The sequence below is a fragment of the Mirounga leonina genome, unplaced genomic scaffold, assembly GCF_011800145.1.
Source record: "Mirounga leonina isolate KUSES-001 unplaced genomic scaffold, KU_Mleo_1.0 Mir_357, whole genome shotgun sequence".
Lineage (NCBI taxonomy): Eukaryota > Metazoa > Chordata > Mammalia > Carnivora > Phocidae > Mirounga > Mirounga leonina.
The window spans coordinates 12305357-12330893 of NW_023270702.1; the positions used below are offsets into that span (position 1 = coordinate 12305357).

General features: G+C 37.4%; 1 pseudogene; it reads right to left on the minus strand.

Annotated features, from left to right (window-relative positions):
* Positions 1-2318: 2318 nt before the first annotated feature.
* Positions 2319-2822, minus strand: LOC118027023 (annotated as a pseudogene).
* Positions 2823-25537: the final 22715 nt, after the last annotated feature.

A 25537-nucleotide genomic window follows, 5' to 3' on the forward strand; every position in this document is an offset into this window, starting at 1 on the left:
AAGTCAGGTCTTCAGGGGAAAACCAGTGAATTTCCTACTTTGATACTTAGCTACACTAAGCCTTAAGTGAGCAAATAATATTGGACAATCAGCAACTGCTTTTCCAGAGAGATAGGTGACTCATTTTCTAAACATATTGCTTATGTAACTATCACCTCTTACTAGAGAGGTTTAGCTGAACACATCCTTCCTCTCTCCTTTGTAGGCCTTGTCCAATTTTTGCTTCTCCCTGGCTCTGGTACTCCCATTCCTCAACTTAGTTTCTTACTTCATCTCAGGACTAATTCGGGTTAGGATCTGCAAATATGACTAAGTGGGAAGGGGGAAAGTTAATAATAAACTCCTAAGTCCTCACTAAATATTTCAGGGACTAGAGTCAAGCCCTTTTCCTAGCTCACCTCATTTCCTGAGCACATTTCCGTGGTCCACTCCCTGAACTTCAAACTAGGCTCTTCCAACAGGCTGGCAAAGCCAGATTCCAAGTGGTCCTCAGAAATGTAAAAGAAGGATTTGCATTCAGATGGGTTTTACCACTGCCATCTGTTTAAGTCTGTGCATTCTCGTTTCCATCCCTCTACCAATCTAAGAAACCTACTAATAACCAGGCCAGGGACTCCCAATGACCAAATCCAGGCAGCTTGACTCAAGCCTCATCCTCATGAGAATCCGTGGAAATCTGCATAGCCAATTACCACCTTCTCTTGAAATGAGTCTTCCTTTGACTTCCTCAATTCCAGTTCTCCTGGTTTTCCTACTGCTAAGAATTGTTCCTGCAGTATTCATATTTCTGCCTTGTTCTTCTTCCTTCCCTTTTTTCTTTAAATTTAGGCCTTTCACTCTACTTTGGAGTGGATAGCGCTGCCAAAATCCTTGCCTCCCGGCTCCATATAGATAACTCCCACATCATGATCCCTAGCCCTTATAGCTCTCCAGAGTTGCTCATTCTTCTATCTCACTTCATATTTTGATCCACAGTATATTCTTTCCAAACTCTCAATTTCTGTTAATGGTACCATTTCCCCACTTCTTCAAATTCAATCCTTGGAGTAATGTTTGATCTCTTCCTTGTATTCCTTATTTCCAATGTCACCACATCCTATAGATTCTATATTAAAAATATCTGCATAACTACCTATTGGAGGAGCGCCTGGGTGGCTCAGTTGTTAAGCATCTGCCTTCGGCTCAGGTCATGATCCCAGAGTCCTGGGATCAAGCCCCGCATTGGGCTCCCTGCTCGGCAGGAAGCCTACTTCTCCCGCTCCCACTCCCCCTGCTTGTGTTCCCTCTCATGCTGTGTCTCTCTCTGTCAAATAAATAAATAAAATCTTAAAAAAAAAAAAAAAACTACCCATTAGGGGAAAAAAACTACCCATTAGGATTTGCTCCTTCCTACTTATATGTCATCATCATAGAGGGAGTCTATTATTTTGGTGCTCAGTGACTGAGAAATATCTTAGTTTTCCTTTATCACTCAAAAGTAGCACCACCACGATTATTTTAGTGACTTCATGAGCACTTTTCTGTTTCGTGCAGAATGCTAATTAAGGTATACATTTTAATTTTGTTTCCTTTTCATAATTCCTATAAGGTACATATTATGACCGAGATTTTTTAAACTAGTAGAACCCAATACTTAGAAATATTTATTAACTCCTCTAAGCCATGCATATAAATAATAAGTAGTCATACCTGCTCCTAAAGCCTATATGATACGCCATAATAAAAAAAATAAATATACTGTGTTACTAAAGGATATGATCCAAACCCAAGGCAGGAAGTATTGACAATTTATCTTGGTTTCTTGATTTTTTTTTTTATTACTAGTAAAGATAAGTACATGATTTTTAAGAATTAACACTGGTATTCACAACTCTTTTTTTGATATAATGAATTATTCAGCTTGAACTTGAACATGGTACACTGTTTGGGGGACAAAGATAATGGCCTGTCATCTTATGGTGGAAATATTTTTGGAAGTTGTAGTAATTTTTTATCTTTGAGGAAGTCTTAGAGTGTGAGCAACATGGATGGTATTGACCACTAGAGGGCTTGAAATTTGCACTCCTTGTTAATAATCTAGTAGTACTGATGGACACTTTTTGTTTGTTTTAGATTGTATTCTATTTTTAGACAATCTACATGACATGTTTTTTTTTTCCCTTAAAACAATGCCTCTGCTCCAAGTAAATCAAGCCCAAAATTAATGAAGAGCTCAAGATGGCTTCAGTCTCATTTGTCTAAATCCTGGTATTGTGTGGCTAAAAAGCAACAGCCGGTTATGAGGACAGGTGATACATCCAAAGTAATAGCCAAGTTGGTTAACATTTTTCCATTTCTAAAACATCCTTAAAGAAAATCATAGATGGGGTCACACTATACTCATAGTAGTCCAGCAGAGCAACCATGTTATCTGGATTCATGTTATTAGCAATAAAGAATTGGTAGTTTTTGAAATTAGCAAGAATGTGCTTCATTTGTTCTGCAGCCCCTGTCATAAAAGGTTTTGCTCTTTTTGGTCTCTGTTCTTCAAGTCTGCCTTTGATAGAGTTCATGTAATCTTTGATGTACTTGTAGGCTTCTTTTGTGAGGCTGGTTTCCTGCAAGTGATGGTTCGTGACAATATCAACGCTAGTGATTACTGTGCTTTAGGTATCTTCGCCCTCCGCGCCCTCAGCGGAGGCATTTCCACCAATGAGCAAGTCATCAATGTTTGCTCTGTCTTACTGACCTCCGCCTCTAGGCACAGGATCTGGGCTCTCCCGGATCTTATGGATGTTGAAGAACATCTCATCATGGCTGATGAGGCCCTGGCAGATGACCATGAGGGCACCTGGAGAGAACCAAGGGCAGTGCTGGTTTAGCAGGAAGTGGGAGCTCTTCCCAGGTGTGATGCAGCAAGAGCAATGCTCAAGTGGAAGCTAGTAGAGAGCGAAAAAGCTGGATAGACATTTCATTAAGGGCTTCCGGTAAGTTTGAAAAGGGAAATAGATACACTGACTATGGATCTCCTGTGACTAACAAATGTTAAAATTAATTTTAATATTTGTTGGAATCTTTACTTCTAAACAATTGTACCATTAAGATGGTTATTATGCAATTATTATTTTATAAATTTCCCAGAGAATCTTAATGAAATTGGAATATAATGTAATTGAAGTGAAGTATTAGAGTTAACAATAAGGATAGGGAGAGGCCAATAGAATACCTACTGGGAAGAGAAGCCAATAAAAGACTGGAAGAGATTGCCTGGAGAGAAGGAAAGAAAAGATGACAAAGGAGCAAAGACAACTAAGCAAAAAAAGAAAAAAAAATTGAGTATTCTTCTCTTGGACTGGCATGCATTTAGTAATGTGAAGCCAGGTGTTGAGGGATGGGTCTAGATAATAATCATAATTATAAAAGCAACATTTATTGAATTTTTACTATGCGCTAGGATTCCATTAAAATATTTATGTATATTAACTCATTGAAACATCACAAAAATCTCATGATATTTGTTCTTTTCTTCTTATTATTCTACAAATAAGGGAACAGAGCCTTTCTCCATAGTCACTTGCCCCACCCCCCTAAAAATTCAATAAAGGATGCAGCAGATACAAAACAGCTTTCCTAAAGCAGACTTAGATTTAGCATTTATTAAATTCAAGATCCAGGACAAAGCAATAATTTCAGATGAGGATGTATCTTTCATGAGCTTTGGGAGAACTGAGGTCAGTGCATTTAATAGCATCTGATAGTAAGAAGCTAAATGTCATTTAAAAATATCTGATAATTAGAAGTTGGGAAATTACACATGGTCCAAAATCTTGTATGGAGGACCAGGGTGAGAGAAAATGTTAGCAGACTATGTTGTTAGATGGCTAGATATTTAAGATTTTTTTTTTATTTATTTATTTGAGACAGAGAGAATGAGAGAGACAGAGAGCACACGAGAGCGGGGAGGGTCAGAGGGAGAAGCAGGCTCCCTGCCGAGCAGGATCATGACCCGAGCCGAAGGCAGTCGCTTAACCAACTGAGCCACCCAGGCGCCCAGATGGCTAGATATTTAAAGGCTGATCTTGCCATAGGTTCTTAATGGCTTTAAGTGGTGAAACAAGGCAAAACACAATAGAAAACAAATGTCTGATGCACTAAATATGTATAGCAATTTCTGACAATTAAACTTTTTGGTCCAGCTAGTGGTGAGGAAATCCTGCATTTTGGCTACTCTCTGAAGAGCTGAAAAAGAAGTTGTGAAGGGTCATGACACTGACACATGAAATATTACATCTAGAGGGAACACTGTGTAAAAGTGCACTTATGATGGCTTTAAACACAAACACACTCACAGTTGTAGCACACCATAATAAGTAAATACACCTAGAAAAAAATATTTCAGATAAGGAAGTGACAGATGAAGACATTAAATTAGCCATTGTTTTGGGCAAGATATTGTTCATGGGTGACTCCAATAAGCACAATAATGTAATATTCTCTAGGAGTAGTTAGCCACTTGAATGCAGGAGAGATTAATGCATCCAACAGATAGGTGGATTTGACCAGAGTTTAGGTTTTGCCAGGAAATATTGCTTGAGGGAGAAAGGAGAAAGGGAGCTAAAGACATTCATTTGAGAAATAATTATAGGACAGAATCATGAAAAACAAGCTGGATAATATGACATGTTTAGACATGGAGTTATGATGAATAAATATGAATTATAGGGTCAATGAATTGGTGGTCGTCATGAGCTGGTGAATTGCATGAGTGGAGTCCTAGAGGGAATAGACTGGCAGATTAGGAGATGACAAAATGAGAAGTTTGAAGCTATGACATGTGGGTCATGGAGAAAATATGGAAAAAAGATTACTGGAGCTAATGAAACAAAAGAATTTAGAGGCCAAGGTGGTAGTTGGATCATATAGCTGGGTTTTGAAGTAGATAACCATAATGACAGGAAAAGTATTAATGAGTGAAGAACAATGACTCAGATGTCCATATGTGGCCTGACAAGGAGGGATACAGGGTGGCGCAGTATGGGAATGTATGTTTCAAAAGACATGAGAGTTTCAAAGGGAGAAAGGAGTGATTGTTTGGAAGTAGGAACGGGGAGCAGAAAGGACCCTACCTCAAGCTCCAGGCGTGTATGGTACTTAAGCATGAGAGGAAAAAATAAAAATAAGTCCTTCACTTGAACGGTCCAGGAAAGCAGTGTTTTCAGGAGCCAAGTTAAATTTCAGCAAAAATCTGAAGGACATGTTCAGTGAAGATGTTAAGGAAGGAGAGGAGTTTTCTGATGTCAGGAAATAAGTTTGAGTGGAAGGACTTGGATAGCCAAAAGTGTGGGAGATATGGTCAGATTCATGGAAGGTGGGAACAGGGTGGTGATGAACATCTGTGTGAAACTGGGTCATCTGGGAACGTTGGATAGAGGAGAGCTGGTGTTGAGGCATGCTGGGATTTGTTTCAGAAGCCACAGGACAGTGATTAAAGGTCATGTAGTGGCTGGTCTTGCCTGCAGCTGGAGGTGGGGTGGTGGTGAGGAAGTAGTTTCATTCCCTGAGGTTTCAGAGCAAAGGATATCTAGAAATCTTGGGTCTAATATTGCTGGAGAAAGAGTAGCAATTCAGTGCCCTTTGCTTCCCATTAAGGACCCTCTCTACTAAGTAATTCTATTTATTGGAAAAATTCCTACAGTATCTCTAAGCCCCAAAGTCCCCTGCTCTGTGAACCCTTTCCAAACCTCCACATCTCATGGTTAGTCATTTCCTCTGTAACCAAAAGAGCTTTGCACAAATAGCTCTTTGAACTTGTATGGCATTTCATTGTCATTATTCATGTATCTGTCTCTCTCAGTACACACTGAACTCCTTGACCCACAAATTGTGGCTTACTTTGTATCTGTACCACAAAGTGGATCATATCCACACAACTGGGTAACAAACTTAGGACCTATTAAGTGCTGGATAGTTTTTAGAAGTGAGTTAAAGTGGATTAAAAGACTGCTTCAGGAGCGTTAACTGTTACGTGTGACAAGCCTTTGAGAGTTTCCTCTGGGTAAGCATTGTGCTGGGTGTTGTATGTACCCAATCAGGACTTGCTAGGTGTCCCAGTCAGCTGGGGCTGCTCAAAAAATATACTTCAGACTGGATAGCTTAAACAACAGACATTTATTTCTCAGTTCTGGGGACTGAAAGTCTGAGATCAGGGAGCTAGCACAGTTGGGTTCCTGGTGAAGGCTCTTTCCCTAGTTCACAGATGGTCCTCTTTTCAATGTATCCTCACATGAAGAGCAGAGAGAGAAAAGAAGCAAGATCTCTCTTGTGTGCTTCTTACAAAGCACTAATCCCGTTCATGACAGCTCTATCCTCATGACCTATAATTACTCCCCAAAGGGCCTGCATCCTAATATTACCACACTGAGGTTTATGATTTCAATGTATAATTTTTGGGGAGACACAAACATTCAGATCATAACAATAGATAACACTATTATCGTTTCACAGGTAAGAAAGCTGGGAAGCTTATACAGTCGGGAGGATGGAAAACCAGGACTCGGTCCTAGCTTATCTGATTCTAAAACCTTTCAATTCTATCAAATTGCTCTCCTGATTCTGCTTATGTTCTCATCCTAAGATATAGGAGTTGAACTATTGCCAATGCAGATTTAATACTATAGTAATAAAAATGGAGAAAATAAAGGTTATTAATTTTGTTGTGATATTTATTATTTATTAATGTGACTCTTTTTAAAAAAAAACAAAAATATCTTTCTGGAGCGTAAATGATACAAAAAGAAAAATGGCTTATATAATTCAGATTTGATCAAAACTTACTTAGGACAAAATATGCAAATGATACTCTAAGAATAAGCTCAGCTCAGAATATGCAAAGAACTGTAATTCAACCCAGACAGAAAGAAATACAGAAATACCCTAGAATGTCATGAAGTTTCACAGAAATCCTGACATAGGTAATAAAATATGATACTCTATTTTGCATTTAAATTATTTAAATTATAGCACTCTTAGAATATGAGAGGCCAAGTAGCCTCGTGCACTATGAACTTTGTAGTACTCTCCCTCCCTAAGCTGAATACAGTTGAATATCCAGGGCCCATGTTGGGCTTGGGCAAGTCTAAATGCCACAGGGTCCCTGCTGTGATTTCTATGTTGTAAACTGCAAGAGAATCATAAAAATCTCCTTCACTGATAAAAGCTTAGATGTGTAAGGCCAGAGTAGGGGTTCTCTGTCATTCTGGAAAGAGGAAGATTTGAGCCCTTCCTCAGATCTCAGAAACAACAATGAATCCTACTTCTTTATTCTTATCTTCTGGAGCATTTGTAGGAGTATTAAGTTCAGTCTGGACAAATGAAAGGATTCCAGCTACTCAGTGATCAAAACATTCAGCTGTTGATACTGTGCATATGACAGTAACTTGACTGTACGTGGGAGACAAATAGAAGTAACAACAGCAGCAACAGGTATTTTTTGGAACAAGAAATGGTTCCAAGTGTTGGTGTCCATGAATACATCCTTAGTAGATAAAGTATTTATTTCTTCAACTTCATCCAAGTGGCCAGCTAAATCACATGATCCCATAAAAGAACTACAGCCAATAGAACTCGAGGTCTTGGATTATGTAGTTTGGAGGGTCACATCCAAATAGGCAGATAATTTGCAAATCTTCACTTCATTTGATGCTTCATAGGCTTATCTTGAGTTTTATGGGCAAATGGAGTGGTAGTTGGTTCATTATGTAATTAAAGGTCTCTGGAAGAGGCCAGGCTGGCAAAATTGGAATTTAACTCTGTGGGTTACAACTTCTGAAAGAGTGGCCCTTCAGTTTCATTTGTTAATCTGCCAAAACTGCTGGACTCTGACCAATCCTTTAGGTGCTTACCCAGGTTTAGCTATTTTAACACTCAACAATTTCTGGCTAAAGTAATTAACATCAGGCAAATTCTCTGATGTAACTGCTGGATACATCTCAGTAGCATTTATCTGTCGAGTATTTAAAAATTCGAACAGGATACAGGAACAGCAAGAGTTATCAGCTATTCTCAGCTGATTAAACTTATCAACTATGATCTCAGAAATGCTACCTTTGCCTTTAACTTTTATCTGCTGACTCTCTTGGCAAGAACCTTAAGTCTTCTCCTAAAATCAACTATCCTGCTAAGACTTGGATGCTGAGGGTATAGGGTAAATTAGGAGAAGTCAGGATTTGGGACTGACCATGTAGGAATGGTACTGGATGATATGGTAAACCAGAAAGGCAAGAGATTATGTTCAGAAGGGTCAGCTAGAAAACAGAGGGATAATACAAAAATATCAGAGCAATCAATATCCTTCTAAAATATTCATTATTTTTGCAATGAAACAAAAACATTAGTCCTTATATTCTCACCCAAGTGCTCAGAACATATTTTTCCTTTTCTTTACATTTTACCATGATGGTGGCATAGTAAAGGAAAAGATTCTGGGGTGAGAGACATCTTGGGGGTGAGGCAGAGGAGGAAAGTTTTATGTTGGTACTTAACATGAGTTAAAAGTTATTTTTTAATAATGTTAATAGGCATAACAAACAGCTCTAAGAAGGAGAGTGGTGTGTATAATAGATAAAAAATTGAAGAGGAAATACTAATATGCTGTCAGAAATTTTGAGTTTGACACTCTAAGAATAAAGTATGGCTGGTTAGGATGAGGGTGAATTCAGAGAGAGAGAAGAGCTAAATGTGAGTGATTGATTACACAAGTCCCACTCCATTCCCCAACAAGGTTGCTGGCTACTCCCAGAACACACCTACATCCATTTTTTCCAGTTGTATTGCCTTTCCGTGTCATCATAATTTTCAGTCTCTACAGGACCATCTAAATCAGCATACACATATACTATAGTATCTTTCACCTAAAAAACAAAAACAAAAACTGTTTTTATAACATCTTCTCTCCATATTATACCTCTTTGTAGAAAAACTCAAGGAAGAATTGTCTATACTCTACTTGCTAGCTCTTATTCTCTCTTGAACCCACTTCACAAGTCCTTCTTCCCTAGTCAACTAAAATTACTCTTGTCAAGGCCACTTGTGACCTGTTATTGCTCAATCTAAAAGTCTATTTTTAGTCCTCAAATTACTTGACCTCTCATCAGAATTTGGCACAATTTATGAGTACTCTTATTTTGAAGCACTGTCTTCTCTTGGATTTTACGACAACACTCTCTCTTATCTCACTCATCATTCTTTCCCTGTCTCCAGTGGGTTCCTCTTCATTTTCTCAGTCTCTAAATCTAGGAACCTCCCAAACTCAGTTTTTGGAACACCATTGTTCCTTAATTATGCTCACTTCTCAAGTAATCTCAATCTAATTTTATGATGTTAAATGATATCTATACAGGGTAGATGCCAAAGTTCATGACTCCAGCCTAGACTTTTTCCTCAACTTCACTTTCATATATACAATTACCTACTTGACATGTCCACATGGATAGAATAGACATCTCAGACTCTTCTTGTCCCTAACCACACACCTGGTCCCTCACCCTAAACACTTGAATCCACTCTTTCAGTAGTCTCTATAAGTCATTGTACAATTAATGAAAACTCTATCTTTGAAGTTGCTTAAGGCTTTCGTGCTTCTTTTCTTTATCCCACATCCCACCCATCAGCAAATTTTGTTGGTTATACCTCAAAATATATCCCAAATCTGTCATCTCAATATCTCCATTGCTACCATTCTTATTCAAGAAACCATTAACCCTTCCCTCAGTTACTGCAAGAGTCTCTAACTGGTCTCCCTGCTTCTGCTCTAGACACCTACAATCTATTTTCCATCCAACAGTTGGTATGAATTTTAAAGAACCTGTCAGATTATGTCATTTCTTCCTGCACTCAGTAAAATCCAAAGCCTCTTCTCTGACCCTCAAAACCCTACATGATCTTCCTCTGGCTACCTCTCTGAGTCCAGCTACTCCCACTCTACACTTCGTTTACTGTGGTCCAGCCATACTGGCCTCCTTGCTGTTTCCTGTCTTTGCACCTGTCCTTCCCTCTTCCCAAAGGGGAGAGATAACCAAAGTATGATGTTCTTCCCTCACTTCCTTTTTTATCTTTTTAAACATCCTCTTATTGTGAGACATATCTACCTTTCCCAGATTCCGCCTGTCCATGAAGTTCTGTCGGGTATTGGACTATAGTCCTCCCTGGCTTAGTGGCTTCGACTCTAGGCCTCAGAAGCTGATCTAGTACCTGCCTTGCAGTTTATCTTCCCTGACTACAGTTAATCTGTACGGCTAGTTGCCAGCCCTAGACTTGGCCCAGCCTAAGTTTGACCGTTAATAAAACCAGCTACCACTGGAGCAGTTCGTCAAGTTGGCATCTCAGTTTGCTGGCCTGTTGCTCCATATTGCTGTAATTGTTATTGTCCCTTTGAACTCTGATGATGAAAGAGGGACATCTGTACAATTGTAGGAAACACAGTGGTGAGGGGTTGGACATAGGATCAAATGTGCCAGCCGACTGGACTTGGCTTCATAATAGCTCTTGGTTATATTCTAATCTTTCCCTAGAATTTCTTTCACAAAATCAAGTGAATCATACTGTGCCCAAGAAATAAACTTTACAGGGCACCTGGGTGGCAAGTTGGTTAAGCAACTGCCTCAGTTCAGGTCATGATCCCAGGGTCCTGGGATCAAGTCCCATGTCCAGCTCCCTGCTCAGCGGGGAGTCTGCTTCTCCCTCTCCCTCTGTGTCCACTCTCTCCCTCAAATAAATAAATAAATCTTAAAAAAAAAAGGAAATAAACTTTACTTTGATATAATTCAAAAAAATATATTTCTTGTAAATATGATTGAGAGTTTGTAGTATCAGGAATTGGGCAAAAGTAGAAAGTGATTTTATTATTCAAGAAGAGAAGAGTTTAATCATTTTCTAATAGATTCAAAATTAAAGCAGGATGATTCATATTAGTATTTGCAGATTATATACACTTAGAAATCACATGGGCCTGTGTCTTGAATTGGAAAGTCTATTGGCATTCCTAGCAATTTTAAGTTTAAAGATAATGAGCCAAATGGAAAATCAGAATGATAAATTTTTTTTTTAAATGCTGGTCAGAAAGAAAGGCTTCAAGAAAATTAGATGAAAAAGACTGAGGTATTTTTAAGGCCAAAATACCTTGACCACTGTTGTTTGAATAGCCATGTAAATGGTCTTTTCTGTTGTCATTTTTTCTCTCTCCTCCCTTTCTGTAAGCAAACAATCATTTGTCTGAAACAGGCCACTGCCTTGCTTAAAAGCATCTGTTGCCCTCCAACTTCCAAAGAATCAAGCCCCAAATTCATTGCATGGCATGCAAACTCTTAAAATTCATCGCTGACCATCTGTCTGCAGCTGTAGTTTTATCTGTAAAATCAGGGTTCCCTAACTGTTCAGGCAGCTCTTCTTTTCCAAGGCCTTTGCTTGGATCACTTTCCCACCCAGCAACGCTGTTATCCTTCTTTCCTGGCTGGGAGAATCCAGCATATTCTTTAAAGTCCAAATCAAAATTCACTTCCTACGGAAGGTAGTTATTCTCATTCAAGCAGGATTTTAAAAACCTTTTCTCATTGATCAAGGTGAATTACAGTAAAGATGTTAAAACATATCTAAGGCTAGTATTTACAACATAAGGACACAAGGCATGCTTACATAGAGTTTCTTCATTCAAAACTTATTTTATAAATATAAAGAATAAACTGTCTTTACCTCCACAGTAGAAAAATAATATGAAATTTAATGTGATGATATGATCAAAAAAACCCATGTAAAGTCCACTGGGTATTTAACACACCACTAGCCCCTGGGAATACATTATACGAATTCAAATTTTTGCAAGGACCAGAAATAAACTGAGAACATTGAAGCAGTTCCTTGCTTTAGGAAGTGTTCAAAAATATTTGCAAGATATATTTAATTAACTGTGTGTGTGTGTGTGTGTGTGTGTGTTTGAAGGATCTTAGACATAGTTAAAGTTTTTCAGAAGTGTCACAGGTAAAGGATACATTGGTAGACCTGGACAGTTATACTATGCTTTTAAAACTGACTGTTAATGTGAACTGATATTGCTTGCTAGTATGGTCAAAGATTAAAAAATCCTGAGAATTTCTTGAGCAGCTGAGTAGTAATTCCAACATCCAACACACAATTTTTTTTTGTCTTGATGATTCTTATTTTATAGCCAGAGTTATGAAAAGCCAAACATTCAAATTATAGGCCTGCTTCCTGTGTGCACTGGCAGGTTCTGTCTGCCTGGCAGGCAGGCCTCTGTGGCAAAATTCAGACCTCTCATGTTCTAAAAAGGAAAATGTTGTTGATGGCTGGTCCACAGGCCCTGATTCAGAAAGAGTCTGAGTCATGATGGATACATTACCAAAAAAAAAAAAAAAAAAAAAGGAGGAGCAAAAGATAGTTTTAATGACATTTGTTACCTTGGATATACCAGGTGTTACATATCTGTTGCTTTCCTTGTTCAAAGGAAAAGCCCATTAGACAAAAGCATGACAAAGGAAAGGAGATCGTGACATGATTTAATGAGCTTATTGATAGTTTTCATTTAGGTGATATTTTTCTCCCACCGGGTCATTAAAAATGTCAGAAGATACACAGAGCTTTAGGTAGGATTATGCCATTAAATTTAATGGCTCTGTTTTATGATTCAGAATATAAGCATCTTAGTCATTGCAATAAATATTTGTAATAATCATTGCAATAATCATCGCAATAAAGGTTTGTGATAATAACAGGTGTAGCTCATTTTCTTATTTATTTTCCTTTCCTAGTTTTATTCATTACCCTTATATTATATCCTTTAGGGACTGTATGTCCTTAAATATTCAAAGGGATCTTAATATATCACATGTTTTAAACACTTACTTATCGATATTATCCTAGAAATTTAATTAAAAATGTAAAATATCTTCAAACAGTCTAGAAAAGTGGGTACTTATAAATTTTAAAAAAACTGTATTGTTTATGGGAGAAAAAAAACCTAAATAAAGGTATGATGGGATCAAACTGCTTTTGGAGTGATGTCACAGAAAGAAACTCCAATTAGAATGTCATAAATCAATGGAGTTAAATTTAAATCTAACGGTCAGTGGTTTAACGGAAAAAATAACTATGGCGCTAGGATTTATAAAGAGAACCATAGCATGAAGGAACTGAGTTTCTATTTTTATAATGACTATTAATCAGGTTTTCTACCAGAGTCACGACAGATTTGGGTTCTGCAATTGCTTTGTAATATGGAGAATTTGCAGTGAGATTCAAAGAACAATCCATTTACAGTTTACTTAATCTCGAGGAAAAATTTATTGGGGTAAATACCACAACCAAAATGGGTCCAGTGATGAGATTGGGGTGATCACCAACAGCTGAGAGAGGAGGTCACTCTTTTAAAATTAATGATTCCTTCTATCACAGGTCTGTCTCAATTCCTCCAGTATTTAAAAGTGTAGATGTTAGGAGGATCGCTTCAATGCTTCTGGAGATCAGAGATTCTATTACTTGCTCAATTACCTGAATCATTGTTTTAAACTGAATTCTAAGTGCTGTGCAAAATCAATAAAACTTGTTCATTAACTAGCCAGCAATATTGAATACCTCCTGAGGATCATAAACTCTGTGGTGGCTTACACTGTGTATTGGTTATTTATTGCTGAGTAACAAATAATTCCCAAATTTTGTGGCTTAAGACAAAAATATTATCTCCCAGTTTCTGTGGTCCATGCATCTATGGATGGCTTAGCCGTGTGCTTTTACCACAAGACTGTAATAAAAATGAAAGCCGTGGCTGTGATCTCTTCTGAAGACCTGACTGGAGGAGGATACAATTTCAAGTTTGTTTACATGGTTATTGGCAAGATTCAGTTCCTCATAGACTTTTGGACTGAGGTCGCAGTTCCTTACTGACTGTTGGCTGGTGCTGTATGAGCCTCTCCATAGGGCAGCTCACAACCTAGCAGCTGCTTCCATCAGATTGAGCGAGTATGTGAGTAAGAGAGAGCATCACATCAGCGGCCATAGTCTCTTTGTCACCTAACCTTGAAAGTATTCCATTATTTTTGCCATATTCTATTTATTAGAACAGTGAATCACTAGGTCCAGCCCACACTCAAGAGGATGGTATATTATACAAGGGCATGAATACCAAAGTGTGGGGATCCTTGTTCACCATATGTTCATTTACAGATGGGGAAACAGAGAGTTTTAATAACATTTTCAAGCAAAAACAGATAGTAAATTTAGGAGCTGGAATAATCAAATTGAGGTGTGATTCATTTCAAAGCCCAGAGTGTTTACATTGCAACACATGGCAACCTTGTGGTAATGCAAGAATAAGAAAGAGAGTAAGGTGAAGGATTTTCGCTTGGTATGAAACTCATAAAATTACAGGTGGCATTGGTCCAAGGTTAGGCAATAAATCAAAGGTACAAGCCCCCCAAACAGACCCACACATACACAGTCACTTGCTTTTTAATAATGTTGGCCTTTCAGAGCGATGAATTAAGGAGTGTCTTTTCAGCAAATGGTACTGGCCTAATTGGATATCCATATGAAGCAAAGTGAATTACACCACACACAAATATTATAAAAAATGTGTATAGTAAAACACCGCCCTTTTAGAGGAAAGCATAGGAAGATATCTTCATGAATTTGGAATAGGCAAAGATCTCTAAAGTAAATAAATATTCAAGGATTCCCTTATCGGTGTAAGTTTAATAGACCCAAAGTGGAAACAACCCAAATGCCCATAAGCAGTAGAATATGCAATACAGATGATGCAGCAGTGAGAAAGAATAAAACACTGCCACTCGAAACAACACGGATGATTCCACAAACATCATATTGACGCGAGCTATACAAAAATGTGTTCTATGTGATTCTATCTATATCAAGTTCAGTAAGGGGTGCTGGTACTGAAAGAAAAGATGTCCTAGTTTAATGGATATCGAGTAAGATACTTGAGAGGTCATGTTTCTAAGCATACAATAGAAGAAAAATTAGTTCCACCAGAAAAAGTATTGTTATAGAAAACAACAAACCAAATTAATGAATTAAACAAAACTAAGTTGATAAAAAAAATTTTTTTAATTTCCTATTCATTTAAGTACTCAATGTATTCTGAGTTTTGTCACTTGAAACAGTAGTATTTTAAACTGTCTTGACCTCTCTCCTTTGTAGTGGCAAATTTTTCATCCACATAGACAAGTCTGATGAATACTGCTGGAGAATTTTTAAAATTATCTAAAATGTTAGAGAGCAAATTAAATAAAGTAAATCTTCTAAAATAAAATTTGGAACTCACTAGCTTTTAACAATTATATAGTCCTAAGATTTGAGAACAAACCTTTTAGTAAATTTCACCAACACCAAATATATAGACAAAGCATAGAAATGGTTACAATGACTAAAACACATTACCTTTTGTGCATATGTAATGGATGATTATGGGATGGTTGTTTAGTTTGGAAAATTTAATTAATTTAGAGACAGAAGACTAGATGCTGGCAATGTTCTACCATGTTTTAAATATTTCTGAAAATACATTTCTTTAATTAAAGCATTAGATAATTGTAATTCAGTAACCTGATTTTATAACATGTCTGTAACTCTCTGGCTTAGCAAAAGGAAAAAAGAAATGGATTTAATAGCTAGCAATTTAAAACTCCTATTTGCATGTGGCATTTTATCCGAGCAAGGTTGACATGATTGGGTACATAATTATTATTTAGGATCCTGCAGAGCATCCTAAAAGTAAGGGCATACATTACTTCACTCCTGATGTAGAGTCAGAGATGGCAGCAGGGAGAACATTCCCTGTTACAGTCATCTTAAGTCTGGCTAATCGTAGAATACAGGAGCTTCTTACCCCTTCTGCATTTTAGGTCCAAATATCAATTTCCTTTTCTTGAAAACACTGACATAATCAAGAGGGGAATGCATCTCTTTGATGTGTTTTATTTATTATAAGTATACATAATGCATCAGAATAAGCTGTCTGTCCCATATAGGACATCTAGATCCACATTGTCTTTAAAGTCCATGTCAATATAACTAGCACTGCATTTATTAGGTGAATGTGTGGAGTGGACTGAGAGTCTGACATCTGGTCTCCAACCCTGACCATCATCTAGCTATGTCCACACAGCAAATCAATGAACATCCCCGAGCCTTATTTTTCTCATATATAAAATAAGGGTGTTGGGCTCATTTAAACAGTTAAAAAGTTTTCATCTTGCTTTATAAAATGATGTGACAGCCATGTGGTGAACAGTGTTCACTACTAAAAGGGCAAAAACTATGTGGAGGCCCACAGCTTGCTAGACTCCTGTAAGAAAATGGAGAGATTAAAGAATTGGACCCGGAGTCGGGAAATAGAGTGAATCCCAGCCCTGTTGTTACTAGCTTTGGAGTGTCGAGAAAGTCACTACCCTTTTTAAAACTTTAATTTTATTCTCTTTATAAATTTCTACCTCTAGGAGGACTCACTGTACATATCATTTTCGGTTATCCACGTTTCTCCTGGAGCAACCTCAGGACTGCTATGGCATGTGATCTGTATATGACTGTGATATATTCCGTGCCCATTTTAGAGATAATAAAGACTCTAACTGAAAGCATATTAGATAAACCAATTAACCAGCAGAAGCTACAGCAAGTGTGCTGGAACCCAAGGTTGTAGCGAGGGGAGTTGTTGGAAGTGCTGCTTGGTTTGGGATATTGGTTGCCCAACCTGTAGACAATCACAGTTTCTGTCTCTTATTTAAATTCTTGTGAGGTAATCTGATTGGCGTCACTCAGCCAATAGACTGGATGCGCTCCAGTCAGAGTCCAACGCAGGAAAAACAGCTGAGCTCTAAGTGATGGAGTTAAATAACAGCAACAGGGCCATCTGAAACACCCAGAAACAATGGATGGGAGAGTGTCCAGCAAAAGGGGCCATGAATGGGAGCATATTCCCTGAGGAAAGGGTTCATTAATGTGCCTTCATGTGCCCACTGGTCATGCAATGGGACCCAAAGACAAAAGCTGTTTATGGTGTTTGGCCAAAGCTGAAAAATAAGAATATTAAAACTTGCTAACTGTACAATGATCTGTGATCTCCCAATTGCAAAGTTTAACGCTAAGGTTACATATGCTTTTAGAGTTTAGACGGCAAATTATTTATTCTACCATAATCATTCTGTGCTATGCCATACATGTGCCATTATTGATTATATTTTTCTCATTTAATTCAGTTCACCATGTAAGAAATTGAACATATATGAATACATTTAAAATTTATCTGAGCCTTTAAAATCTTCTGGTTTTTTTCCATAGGACTTATAGTCTTGAAAAAGTATAAAGTGCTTAGACTTTAAAAAGACAGAGTTAAACTCAAGAGGATGAAATATATCTCAATCATTCTGAAACCAAAGTCTAGTCTAAGGAAATATTTTAAGTGGGAAATATTACTCACTTTGATAATTTTACTGATTTTCATAGATGTGCTCTTCTAGCGTTGGTTTGATTTTGAAATCTGAGGAAATAAAATGAAGGAGACTGTTTTCCTAGGATAGCTACATGAGAATAAACTATATATGATATCATCAAAATGTTGGCTTCCTTTATGTGAATTTAGAACTGACCTAAACAACTCAAACCAAAAAGGCTAAAAAGTTATTTTCTCATGCTACCAGCTGCAACCATTGCAATATTTCCCCACCGATTGCCCTTTAAAGGGGAAGTAGACCAAAGTCTTAGAGCAAAGGGAAAAGGGTTGCTGAAGGATGATGGGGGCAGTGGGGGTGGGGGGATGCTGCTGTTGTCAGCTTGGACAACGGTGCTCTTCCCCACCCTGGGTCATGCTCTGAAGAAGGCCCTTGTTGGAATGTCACATTACCTGGGAAATGGACTGTGCTTGCCATCATTTTAGAGCGTTGGCCAGTCTAAAGTTGTTATTATCTTAGTGAGGCATTTCTTGGGCTTGGGAAGGGTACATCTGGTCTGCCACACCATATTTGCAGCTTCGATCCCACCCCCCCATCCCTCCGGTGTTGCCCTTTAAAAGAGAATAGTAGTTCTAAAAGCCACCAACAAGCATGATGTTCTAGGGAATATTTTCTTTCCACTAATGTCCTTAAACAAAAGTCTTAAAATGGATGAATTTAGAAAAAAAAAGTTGTAAGTTTATTAAAATAATTATATAAACCAAAACTCGTAGTGTCTGAATTCCTACTATTAGCTATTATTGTTACAGAGACCAATCTTGAAAATAACTTCTAATTTAATCCTTTTTTTGTTGTTGAATCTTGACAGAATTCTATTTGCCTGACTTTTTTAGAGGGAAAAAAAAAGACATTTTCTGCCCTTAGAATAATATATAACAAAACCTTTTCATGATTTTGAGAAATAGTAAGCAAAAAGTTCAAATTACAGTAGTTCCATTATAATAGCACTGGATAACCACCTCATTAGTAGTGATTATTTGGATATTAATAGAAGTTCCTATCCCACAGATTCTTTTTGCCAATGTTTAGTATGATTTGCCACGATGTGCTACAAAATATAGTTATATATTTTTTACTTGCCTTAGAATTGAAGGGATGAGTCCCACGAAGATTTACGAGATACTAAACGATGTAAAATTTATTGACAGTCAGAGGAATCTTATCTTAAGGAATGGCACAGCTCTTTTGCTTCTGGAACCATTTGATGTGTTGTAAAAATAGAAATGTGTGTGTGTGTTTATCATTTATTTTCTTGTGTTGTATTATTACATACTGAATCAAATTACATATTGAACTGGATACTAGTCTTAGGAAAAGCACTGTACTTTGGTAGTGCGTGATTTTGTACCCTACAAATGGTTGGTGGTAACTTTCAATGGCATTATTGAAGAGTTTTCCCGTATCTGAAAATTTAAATTATCAGATACTGAGAGGCAGAATTTCTTTTCCTTCTATTTCCTATTGCTTTTTTTTTTTTTTTCAAGAAAAAACTCACTTTAGTAATTCAAATTTCTCTTGTTCCCTGACTCGATAGGAATAATTTGATGAAAAATGCGAGCCAACATTTTGTCTACTAGAAACATTTTTCCTTTTTTATGGGCAATCATTTTTCTTAATTTAAATAACCAAGACATTCAACTGTATACTTTTTAAGTTGAGAGATAAGAATTAAAACATGCCATTTGTTAACCAAGAAGACATATTGTTTAATTCTTTATCCTCTACTCATAAAAGATAGTTCTTTTGCTTTGGCCAGTATCTTAATGTACTTTTTTATGATGCTATTACTCATGGCCTGAATTAAAAGAAATTCACAGGAGGAAAACAACTAGGAAGTGAAAATATCTGGTTGTTGCATTCCTAATACATTTTTAACATGTTATTTGCTAGAAGCAAAAGCCAAAAATCAAAACTTTCTTCTCTGAAAGTTGCTTAAAATAAAATGTTTTTATAAATCAAATTAGTACTTTAGAAGGGACTCTGTAATGATTATATCATACATGAACCCTGGAGTCATCCCTACATTGGTTGAAATGAATACTTATTGTGCGGAAAGTGCTATGTAACAAATGTGATAAAAAGATGCATTTCAGGGAAATATCTGGCAAAGCGCTTTGCATTATATAATCAAAGCTTCCCCTGAAACGCATTTTTCTTCTGCCAATTCTATCATATAAAATTTTAAATGTCTCTTTGCAGAACCAATTCATCCTATTTCCCCTTATACTTTCTTTGGATAGAAGATGACAAAAATATCAAGTCTCCAAAATGCCTGTGAGGGACCATCTCTGACACAGCTGTTCAGGTGGTTTTAGTAAAAATTAGAAAGTATTCTGCCATCCTTAGGAGTCAATCTGACTTAGGAAATCATTCCACGGCAGAGTAGTCTAAGAGTTCTCTGAGCTCCCCTTTTACACCTTCTGGTTTCTAGTTTCTTGTGACATTTTTGGAGAAAACCTAACAAGAATAAAATTCATAGGAAATCTAAAATGCTAAGTCTTCCTGAGAGCCTTTTAGAAAGAAACCGCATGGCTTCTGGAGAAAGACCTTGTCTAGGCAGATTGCAGTGAAGCCAGCAGGTCAGAGGCTGTTTGTTTTCTTTGGTCCCAAAGATGCAAGAAATAGGAACTAATGCTGGTGCTAATTCAGGAACAATTAGCAAAACATCAAACTGTTAAGTGTTCTATTTAAACAAGGAAGAGATTACAAAGAAAGGAAGAGGTTCTACTGCCAGAGGAGATTCCACAGGGATAAACCTTTGTATCCGCTTTGATATTTAACACTCCACTTGCAAAGCAGCTCTAGAACTTTAGGGACTATCTGTTATATACATTTATAAATGAAACTGAATCATACTTCTATTGATGTGGATAATTTGTCATCATTTAAGAATTAAGACTTTTGGCATGCTTGTAATAAAAACACAAGTTGCACTCCCGTAAGTGGAAAGTTACAACATCTGATCATTGATTTTCTGCCTCTTGTTGAAAAGGGATGAAGTCGGGGCTGCAATGGAAACATCAGTTCTCGGGAATTACATTCGGTTTCTCCAAGGGACAAGCACGTTTCACTCCACGTCTGGCTTTTCTCATTTATTGTTCATGTTTAAATTTTCCTTTGTTAATTAAAGACTGGATATGTACTCAAGTATGCAAGTAGGCATGGAAAAATTGAGTGGAAGCCAGACAGAAAATTAAGATTCTCACGAAGAAGCCAGAGACAAAGCACAAGGAACACCTCATGCATTGATTAGTTATAAGAGTTATGGTGAGATATGCTTTGAACTATGGGTTTTCCTGATTATTTTCTAATCCCCTATCATTTTCTTGTGTTTTTCTGGAAACACTTAAACAAACATAAACAGCCATGACAGAGAAACCTATCCAACCCCAAACTGGTGAGTTTGACAGTATCCCTTAACTCAGCATTTTGATCCCTAATGAACGCAATATTAAATAGTTTTCTTCTATACAGTCCATTTAAATTAGGGATTGGGATTCATAGGCAACAGTATTACCTTCATTTTGATTATTGGGATGTTTCAGAAGATTCTGATATTCATTGCATAAGTATATGGATAATTTCAGAGAAAATTGATGCTTTCAATCCACGGAAGTCTACACGTAGCCTCTTATGATGCTTAATATGTTGCTGCAATTTAATATTCATAAAATTTTCTAAAAATTGAAGCATTTGAAAAGAAGGATGAAACTTCAAAATAACCTTCCATGTCTTTCATTTTATATATGAAGAAAAACGAGGCCCCTCCAGCCATTTGTCCTTGTCAAGACCAGGAGAGTTGAAGTATCGTTCAAATTACACATTCCTAACGCTTAAAGCACTTGCTGAAGGAAACCAATTGTCTAACCAACCAACCAAGGACCCTTTGTGAAGACATTATAATGATTATTTACTGCCATGTGAACTTTATGCAAGTAATTTCAACTCTCAACCCAAGTTTCTTTGTCTGTAGAAGAGAAATAAAAATTATAGTAGAATCTACTTCATTGGATTAAATGAGATAAGGCCTGTGAAGTAAGTTATATAAAAGTGTATTAGCTGTGATGAGATGGGAAAAAAGGTATCTTCATATAGATATGAAGGCCCTAGTCTCCACTTCTTCTTTTTTTTTTTTTTTTAAGATTCTTATTTATTTGACAGAGAGAGAGAGAGAGAGTGCGCAAGAGCACAAGCAGGGGGAGTGGCAGGCAGAGGGAGAAGCAAACTCCCCGCTGAGCAGTGAGCACGATGTGGGACTCAATCCCAGGACCCCGGGATCATGACCTGAGCTGAAGGCAGAGGCTTAACCAACTGAGCCACCCAGGCGCCCCTCCACTTATTCTTGATTCATTGCTTTACTATGTTAATTAATGATACATTATAGGACTCTCTGCAAAGAGGTACTTGTTTTATTCACTCTCCTATCTTCTACAATGTGTAACTCAAGTTTTGCCTACAGTGGATGCTTAAATTATAAAAGGAAATACGACTTTGTGCTTGTTTGAAAATTTGACTATGGTAAAAAACAAAGTTCAACTGAATAAATTTACAGATCTTGTTGGCTTTATTCCACAACTCATGAATCAGGCAATACTCCATTGCCTGATTCAAACAAAAAGGAGTTTGAAGAGCTATTCAAAAAGGAAGAGTTAAAAAAAAATAAGTAAAACAAAAAAATTTAAGAAGAAAGGAAGATTTCTATAAGTACAAGGAGGTGGGACAAGGAAGTTATTCTAGCAAAACACTGGACAGCAGGGGTCTGTTAGCTGGATTACCTCCTTAGTGCTGACCAGAAAATTCCAGACTGACTAGATAAGATTACTTTCCTGGAAAAGGCTGAAATTGCACTTAGGTTAGGAATTAAGTCTTGGTTTGTGACATAGACTTGGCACAGGTGACTCCATTTGGGGCCTGTTGTCACTTTTCTTTTACAACTACCTTCCTTTGGATTGGTGTTTTCCCTCACTACCCCACTGACATTCTCTATTTCTACTTTGTTATTGTCTTAGTCATTTTTTCATACCTACTTTAAATTAATTCTATGTCAAATTCTAAAAAAAAAAAGTGTTTGTTCATCATATTTTCTATCTGTGACTATGTGCATTGCATTTTAACCCATTTGACTGCAAAGAACATGCATGCTTTTTTTTTTAATCATATCAGGGTCAAGTGAAAGGACCTGCAGTTGTCTAGATGAGAATGCATGACAGATGTGGGCCTAGGCTTATAAATGTTTATTCTTTGGATGAGTTTGTCTATCCGCAAAGCTAATTAAATTTAAATATTGAAAGAATAAATGTTCTAAATATTTCATTAGCTCCTCATTGTGCAAATGATTGAAATGAAGAAGGTATATCCTACCTAAAGGATAGGTATGGTAGTGGTAGCTAAAAATTCAATCAAAATGATTTTTTTTTAAATAACAACTGATCAACCTCACCCTGTGTACAGTATGACAATAGATATGAAAAACAATATTTTCTTCTAAATCCCAATATATGCATAAAATCAAATGCCCAATTTCTCTTGCTCTTCCTTTCCTTGTCCCTAATACTTGCCAAGTGCAGCGATATTGTAGGCTAAGAAAAGAACACTTCAGGGAGGAATTACCCTGTGTTCTCACTAAAGGATTTTCAATAACCATCAGTAGTTTATTAACAACAACCACCACCACAGGGTAATATTTACTGGATGTCTTCTGTGAGGAAAAGATACTGAAGGGTTAAGGAGATAGAAATTTAATTTTTATAATTGTTCAATGATATCTTCATTTACACATAAGGAAACTAATATATAGAGAGATTAAGTAATTTGTTCAGGTTCATGCACACTGTAAATTGATTTGTACCTGGCCTGCATGTTTGTAAATGCAATCCACAAGGAGCAGGCTATCTAGGAGTTGAGGTAAAATATGCACATAAAAAGATGCCACAGATTGCCCAGGGGAATCTGCCTAGCAGTGTCCCCATTGCTGGAAATACTTCCATCCAGGCCACTTAAAACTAGGATGATTATATTGGGCAATGCTCTTCTTTTTCCCTCTTTGCCAACAATGCATAAAATAAGGCTATGAAAAATAATTAAATGGAAAAATATAATATATTTACTAAATATCTGTGAATTCTATGTAAAAATTATGATGCCTTCTAGGCCAATCTCAATGTAGAGAGACATTATAGCATAGTGGTTAAAAGCATAATTCTAGAAGTCAGTGCGTCACCTATTAGGTTGGGTAATTTACTTAACCTCTATGGGCATCAGTTTTCTAATCTGTAAAATGGGTTTAATAATAGTACTTACTCATAGAATTGTCACACAATTAAATGGGATAGTAACACTCGTAAATACTCTGCACAGTGCTTGGAATATAATAAATGCTGAACAAAAATTAGTTGTTGTGGGTGCCTGGGTGGCTCAGTCGTTAGGCGTCTGCCTTTGGCTCAGGTCATGATCCCAGGGTCCTGGGATCGAGCCCTACATCGGGCTCCCTGCTCTGCGGGAAGCCTGCTTCTCCCTCTCCCACTCCCCCTGCTTGTGTTCCCTCTCTTGCTGTGTCTCTCTCTGTCAAGTAAATAAATAAAATCTTTAAAAAAAAAAAAATTAGTTGTTGCTGTTGTTGTATTATTATCATTACATCTAAGTAAATCATAAGAAACTGAATCTTGTTTTCCTTAGTGTTTCTCTTTAGGCTGTCAGAAACCATAATGGATGCTCTTCTTTTAGACTTCTAGAACCAATAGCTGAGATACGGTCATCCTAGTGACGTTGCTCTTGTGTTTTCTTGGGGCTCATTTCCTTTCCTGGTTAACATCACTTTTCCTTTCTCCCCTTTCACCAATGACATATTCTCTTTTCCCTCTTTCTGGGATAGAAACGACCTAACAACAATGACAACAACAACTTCTCTCTGCTGTCCTTTCTTACCCAGGGTCCTGCAGCACATCTTACCCATGCTCTCCTGGTGGTGGCCTATGAATCTTCCCTCTTCTCCCTCCTCAGCTCCCCTATATTTCACACAGCAAGGAAGAAGTACCCATGAGAAATCCAATAAAGTGCTGAAGGAAGCCAGAGAAAGGAGAAGTTATTTCCAACTGGGAATTATAAGAAAGATCTATCTGCATGGGGAGTTGGTTCTGAGCAGAAATGGAAAGAAGAGTATTGTGGGGAAAGTGGACATAGCAAAAGCAAATGAGCTGCGTGATAGGCAACACTCTCGGTAGTTCCTTTGGAAAGAAACTTTCTAGTGATTGTCAGGCAATCCCACAGATTTTGAATGCTATGACTCTTCTAAAAATTTTTGGAAAAAAGATGAAGTATTATTCTATGTGGAAATTATGCCATGTCTAGTTGTATTGGCTTAGGGTAGGTTTAGGGCCATTTACATTATGTAAGTCCCACGAGCAGGAAACAGAAACACGTGGCTATGGTCCATGGGCCAGAAAGCCACAGCCACCGCTGCTGCTAAGATAGGAAGCTTTGCCAAAGCCAGCTTAGCTACCTGTCCACATTTGGGATGCTAAATTGTGCTGCAAAACCCCTCAATATCTCCAGAGCCATGTTTGCAAGCAAGAGCAGATTAAAGAGCCTAGAAATATTTCCTCTTCATTTCTGGCTTCCATATTTTGCATAGGTACATCTTATTGTCAGCACCTCATTTGCACCCGGAACACTAACTGCAAAGGACTCTGAGGAAATGTAGCTTTCAGGTTTCCAGCACCCACACGTGATGACATACCAGCAGGAGGGGATACATTCCAAGCACCCCAGACCCGTAGTATTTACCAGTCTGTTAAATCACAATAGCTTTTGTATTTCACACTTGAACGTTCTCTTGGAAGTATAATACTTCATAATGCTAAGTCTGCACAAGCAGGTTAGTCTGAGATCTTTCAGGGTCTGAGTTACCCCACATTTTTATCACGTAATTAACAGCCTACCAGCACTCAACAGCAGGGTGGGCTTCACAAACGGATACCTACAAGCAGAATGGAGCAATGGCTGAACTACCTGGGAGTCAGGAACCGGAG